Consider the following 6,839-nt stretch of genomic DNA (forward strand, 5'->3'; position numbering starts at 1 on the left):
AAGGAACCACTTACTCAAATCCAGGAAGTACAACGAGTACCATATAAAATAAACCCAAGGAGGAATACACCGAGACACATATTAATCAAACTGACCAAAATTAAAGACAGAGAAAATCTTGAAAGCAGCTAGGGAAAAGAAACAAGTAGCATACAAGGGAACCCTAATAAGTTTATCGGCAGATTTTTCAGCAGAAACTCTGCAGGCCAGAAGGGAGTGGCATGATATACTTAACATGACGAAAGGAAAAAAACCTCCAACCAAGATTACTCTACCCAGCAAGGCTCTCATTCAGATTTGAAGGAGAAATCAAAACCTTCTCAGATAAGCAAAAGCTAAGAGAATTCAGCAACACTAAACCAGCCTTACAACAAATACTAAAGGGAACTTCTCTAGGGAGAAAAGAAAAGGCCTCAATAAGAAACAAAAATACCACAAATGACAAGGCTCACCAGTAAAAGTATATATACAGTAAAGATACGAAATCATCCATGCACAATTATACCACCAACATCAGAAATCATGAGAAGAGGTGGTTACAAATGCTGGACACTGGAGATGAACTTGCAATTAAGAGAACAACAACTTAAAACAATCTCATATACATGAAGACTCTTATACAAAACTTCAGAATAACTGCAAACCAACGATCTACAATTGATACACAAACAGGGAATCTCCAGAGAAGAAATATATCTCATAGTAAATAAGTGCATAATCCACCATGAAGGGGGTCATTTGACATCATTCTTGGAATGCTGAAGTCTTCTTAGATCTGATTCTGATTTCCTGTCCATCAAAGAATTTATGATAATTATGATTAACTAATGCCACTGTACAATTAAATAATACAGTGCTACAACTGTATTATTTATAACCATTTCTCCCCATGGTACAATGTAAGGTCTATAATGTCTTGTTTATCACATCACCTAGAATGGTGTAATGCCTATATTGAAGAATCAATAAGATGTATCAAATTGTGAAGACATATTTATATAGTTACACTGTTTTTAACCAATTTATGCATTTTACATTTTACTTATTTTCAGAGGGTATATTATTTTTGTTATTCTTACCAGTTAAGTTATTCTTTTTATTATGCTATATAAAATATTTAATGGTATATAAGGCTTTCTTCTTTATAAACTTTAGTTGCATAATATACACAATTTTAATATAATGCTAATTGTTAAAGAAAAATTGAAATGTAATAGATAATTCTAAATAGTAAAGATGGAAGCCATACAAAGTGGGATAAAGTATAGAATAAATTTCCTATTTGTCTCAGCATATTTTCCATTCCACTTCTCCAGAGGGAGTCACTTAATCTCTTTCTTAAGAGCCATGATATAATAATCTGTGTGAATGTAATTGTGTTTAAATATATGTATTTTATTCTGTAAAAAAAATAAATAAATAAAATTTCAAAAAAAAAAAGACTCTAAGCAGGTTTGCATTAAATCCAAGCTCCCTTACTGTGCCCTCTGCCTCAAGTCTCTCATCTTTAAAATGGGAAGAATAATAATAACTTACCTCCTAAGTTTGTTATAGGAGTTAAATGAATTTATATTTATAGCACTTATGACAGAGCCTGACATTATATTGATTATATACTTAATAAACATTGTCCCATTTTGCTCAGAAAAAAAAAATTAATACCACAGTATTGCATAATACTGACAAGCAGCATTGAAAGCTCTACTCAGAACTCTGTTTACAAAGGTTTTAGGTCACAGGCCCCCTTCTTCAACTTGGCATAGCCACCCCTCGCAGGGAGTAGGTTTAGTCTCTGGATAAATTGAATAGAAATTGAACAAGAGAGGTTCAAGACTCTCTAGGTACTGGGGGGCCTTGGGTGAGGCAGGCTTGGGGCTGAGAATAAAGGGATTTGTGAAAGAGCACTCACTGCATTTGGAGATCCTAGGTCCCCTTTCCATATCTGATTTCTAGAATGATGGCACTCTTTTCCCAGACAGAGATTAGAAGATTCTTCTCTGGAGAAACTGAAGCCAATTTACAGAGAAAGACGTCTGAAAAGACTGAGTGCTGCCTGACCATCTAAAATAGTTTCAGAATCACATTTGCAAATCCTTTCCCTCCTCAGAAATGTAACTCATTTGAACTTGGAAACTTCAAAGTTCATTTAAAGCTATTAGGTGCTTGAGGAAATAGCTCCTCCCCTATATTGGGATTCAGTTCCCTCTCAGCAGGCTATTTTGTTCCTTTCCCACCTTGAAGATGACTTTCCCTTGATAAAGAAGTGAGAACATCAAGTGGTTCTGAAGCCCCTCCAGTGTGTTAACCGTATGTCATCCACCCATGAGGAGTCGCCCCTTCTTTATTCTCATGACCTCCTTTTTAAAAAATTTTTTGTATTTTTATTTTTTTATGGCCAGACCAGGGATTGAATCCGAGCTGCAGCTGGGACCTACTCTGCAGCTGTGGCAATGCTGGATCCTTTAACCCACTGTGCCAGGCTGGGGATCGAAACTGTACCAAAGCAAGTGACATGAGCTGCTGCCATTGGATTCTTAATTCACTTCGCCATAGCGGGAACTCCTCATGGCCTCCTCCTTACTGTTCTATCACTAGCAGATGAATTATTTTATAGCAAAAGAATGCTCATAGGCTCTTCGTGGAATACAAGAAGTCTGGCTCAAATCTGCCAATAGACTAAAGCAAATTTTACATTTTATTTATTAGGTAGGCAGTTTTTGCCAGGTTAAATATTTAAACATGCCCTCTTATCTGTAATTTGTTCCCTAAAATAACATATCAAGCTGCATATTCCATGAGAATCTGCACCCATGAAATCAAACCTTAGGATCCTGAAGCATCAGCGTGCAGTTGGACTTCAACTGGCCCAGGCAGCCCCATACCTGGCTCTGGCTTTGATGTAAACTTCAGATACTCCCTCTCTACCTGATGCTCCCCTATATTCACTGTCATTACTTAAAACTTTCTGAATTGATTGTTTAAACGGCAGTGTCATTGCCAAGTCCTACATTAAGACCATGAAGACACTATTACAAGAGTTCCCGCTATGGTTCAACATGCTGGGATGCAGGTTTGATGCAGGTTTGATCCCTGGCCCAGCACAGTGGGTTAAGGATCTGGTGTTGCCACAGCTGCAGTGTAGATCACAACTATGGCTCAGATCCAATCCCTGGCCCAGGAACTCCTTATGCCCTAGGGCAGCCAAAAAAGAAAAAAAAAATGAGGGTGCTATAACAACATTCTCCCCCTTTTTAAACTCAATAGACATTTCTCAAGATTCCTACTAACCTAAGATTCCTACTATGTACAAGGCATTGCACCAGGTGTACAAAGGATATGGGTGTGTGTTGGGGGGGACGGGGGGAGCAGATAGAGAGGATCAAATTCACAGCTCTGCTGCCAGCACAGCCTCTCATGACCTGCATGACTTTGACCTTATTAGTAATACTCACTGATCCTGTTTTGGGCTGAGAGATTATCATGAGTGAAGGTGCAGAAGAATGAAAAGTACAGAGTGGCAAAATAGGTCTTTGGTTTAAAAGAGGTAGCAATACAAGGCAGCACGCGCCGAGGCATGATGGGAGAAACACAGAACTGGGAGCAAGGGAGGGTGGTGAGGGGTCGCTGTCACATGAGGCAGGAATAAGGCCTCAGGGGGAAAAGTGGGGCTGGTGCAGGGAGGCTGGAGCTGGTTCACTAGAGAAAGGCCAGGAATTTTTAACAGAATAGCTAACACTTAGCGTGCACAACTCGTACTTCAAGAAGAGTGTCTTGCTTTATCCTCACAAATGCCCTATGAAATGTTATCCTCCTCATTTCACAGTTGAGGAAATAGGTGTAGAGTAGAAGGAGGGCAGTAAGGCTTTCTGGGAAGTGACCAGTTACTTGGAGCAAGACCTGCTGTCATAGCAGCTGTAGCTCTGTGCTGTCCTGTCTGCTGCTGGGTTGTCTCCTGTGAGCAGCTTGCTGGGGGAGGAACCCTGAGCCTGCACCTGGCCCCTGGGTTTCACATTTGCTTTTTCTTTTCTTTTTTTGTTTTTGTTTTTGTTTTTTCTAGGGCCACACCCTCGGCATATGGAGGTTCCCAGGCTAAGGGTCTAATCAGAGCTGTAGTCGCTGGATCCAAGCCGCGTCTGTGACCTACATCACAGCTCATGGCAACGTTGGATCCTTAACCTACTGAGCGAGGTCAGGGATCCAACCGGCAACCTCATGGTTCCTAGTCGGATTCGTTGACTGAGCCATGACAGGAACTCTTCTTTCTTTTTTCTTTTTTTTTTGCTTTTTAGGGCCACACCTGCAGCATATGGAAGTTCCTAGGCTAGGAGTCCAATTGGAGCTACAGCTGCCAAGCCTACACCACAGCCACTGCCATGCAGGATCCAAGCTGTGTCTGCGACCTACACCATAGCTCACGGCAACACCGGATCCTTAACCCACTGAGCAAGGCCAGGGATCGAACTGGTGTCCTCATGAATACTAGCCGGGTTCGTTACTGCTGAGCTGCAGTGGGAACTTCTGACATTTTCTCAATAGTTTGAAGGTAGTATTTCACATAGTGGGTTCTGTCCTCTCACATCCCCTTCCTGTCAGCATTTGGAGCACAACAGTACCCTTAGCATGTTGTAAAGACATCTTACTGTGATGATTATACAGAAGAATGTCAGCTAAATCCTCAGAGGTAAACACACAACCAACCCTCTGTGCCCTCACTCATGAAGCCCTTGAGTAGCATCTTTCTCCAGCTAGGGGCATTCAATCACCCTAGGCTTTATGTGAGAGAATAGGAATTGGGGGTTGCATGAGAATTTCTTTAAATATTGCAGCCCAGGTTTTTACAAAAGTCTAAATGTCTTTAGATTATATAGAAAAGAGTAAAATACTAGTTAATTATGATATTGTGGATATTAATTTAACTCTGAGCCTATTCTGCCACTCATCTTGATTACAGCATTAACTTTAAGCTTTGATATTACTCCTTAAGCAAAATCCGAATATATATTCAAAGAAAAAAAAGATCTCTTATTTTCTTCAGCAGACTCAGAGTTATGTATTATTTTTATACTCCGGTCTTCATATTTATTTATTTCTGTCTTACTGTCAAGTGCTAAAAAACAGATACTTTAATTCAGGTAATTTTAAAAGAAGTCTGGACAGTAAGTTATATCAAAATCTATACTGAAGTGCTCATGAATGAGTCTACTTTCCGGGTGGCTACTGGCTTAGAACTTTATTTTCAGGAGTTCCCATTGTGGCACAGTGGAAACAATCCGACTAGGAACCATGAGGTTTTGGGTTCGATCCCTGGCCTCTTTCAGTGGGTTAAGGATCTGGCGCTGCTGCGGGCTGTGGTATAGGTTGCAGACATGGCTTGGACCTGACCGTTGCTCTGGCTGTGGTGTAGGCCGGCAGCTACAGCTCCAATTCCACCCCTAGTCTGGGAACCTCCACATGCCAGGGGTGTGGCCCTAAAAAGACAAAAAAAAAACAAACAAAAACTGGGTGTAAGAATGAGGGGGAAATTCTGGGGAATACCCCGAGATTTTCTTAAAGATGACGTTAAGTCTGAAGCGTGGGAATACAGTGGCCACAGCCATGGCTTCTAAAGTCTAGTCTGACCCTATGGGTGTGGAGTAACTTCACCTCTCAAACAATTCCTTCATATATGAATGGAAGAAAAGCATCTTTCTCAGAGAGGTGAGTTCATGCATTAAAAGCCCAATTCAGGGTACACAGTCAGTGCTCAGGAAGTGGTAACCTGTATAAAATTAGAATACACCAAGTTGTTTTAAGTACTTAGCACCACGTTCAACAGTAGGTGTCACTCTCTCCCCAAGAGCTGGGAGGCCTGGCTGTCTGCTCTTAGCTCAGAAGCCTGAGTTCCCGAGTCCCTGGCATGAAAGACAAAAAAGGAATCCTCATAGAGATCCTACACCTAAACAGCAGTTTTAAGTGTGGCTCCCATATTGCTGTTTGCGACTTAAGAGCTCACAAATGTATTAAATCACACACACACACACAGGTGCAAGGAGGGCAGAAATGGAGAATGAAAAGGTTCAAGTTAGAAAACATAATCTAGTACTCTCAGCTGTGATGTTCTCAACCATTATTTGAACTGTTTTACTGTATAAGTTTTAAAAATATATAAAGAAACTAACTAGAAAACAGTTCTATATTTTTAAAAAATAACAATGTGGTTCTTCTACATGAGTGTTAGAATTACCACCTCTTGGGCGTTCTCTTGAGGTACTCTGGGTTAAGGATCTGGTATTGTCACTGCAGTGGCTTGGGTCCCTGCTGTGGCAAAGATTCTATCCCTGGCCTGGGAGTTTTCATGTGCTGCAGGCACAGCCAAAAAACCCCCCCATCACTTCTTGATTTAAGTTAGACTCCAGATGTTTAAATTAAACCAGCCCTAAAAAGTTTAGCTCTATTCCTTCATCTGTACCTTTTCTAAGTAAAAGAGCTGCTTTAATATACTCCACTGTATTAGGTCAACAGAATTTCCCACAATGGATTGCCTAATAAATATGTTAAAATTGCTGGAGTTCCCATCGTGGCTCAGTGGTTAACGAAACCGACTAGGAACCATGAAGTTGCAGGTTCGATCCCTGACATTGCTCAGTAGGTTAAGGATCCAGCGTGGTCGTGAGCTGTGGGATAGGTTGCAGACTCGGCTCAGATTCTGCGTTGCTGTGGCTCTGGTGTAGGCGGGAGGCTACAGCTCTGATTAGACCCCTAGCCTGGGAACTTCCGTATGCTGCCCTAGAAATGCCAAAAAGACAAAAAACAAAAAACAAAAAAGTTACAATTGCCAAAAAAAAAGTTTAGCAAAATGA

Source organism: Sus scrofa, chromosome 8 (genome assembly GCF_000003025.6).
Source record: "Sus scrofa isolate TJ Tabasco breed Duroc chromosome 8, Sscrofa11.1, whole genome shotgun sequence".
NCBI lineage: Eukaryota > Metazoa > Chordata > Mammalia > Artiodactyla > Suidae > Sus > Sus scrofa.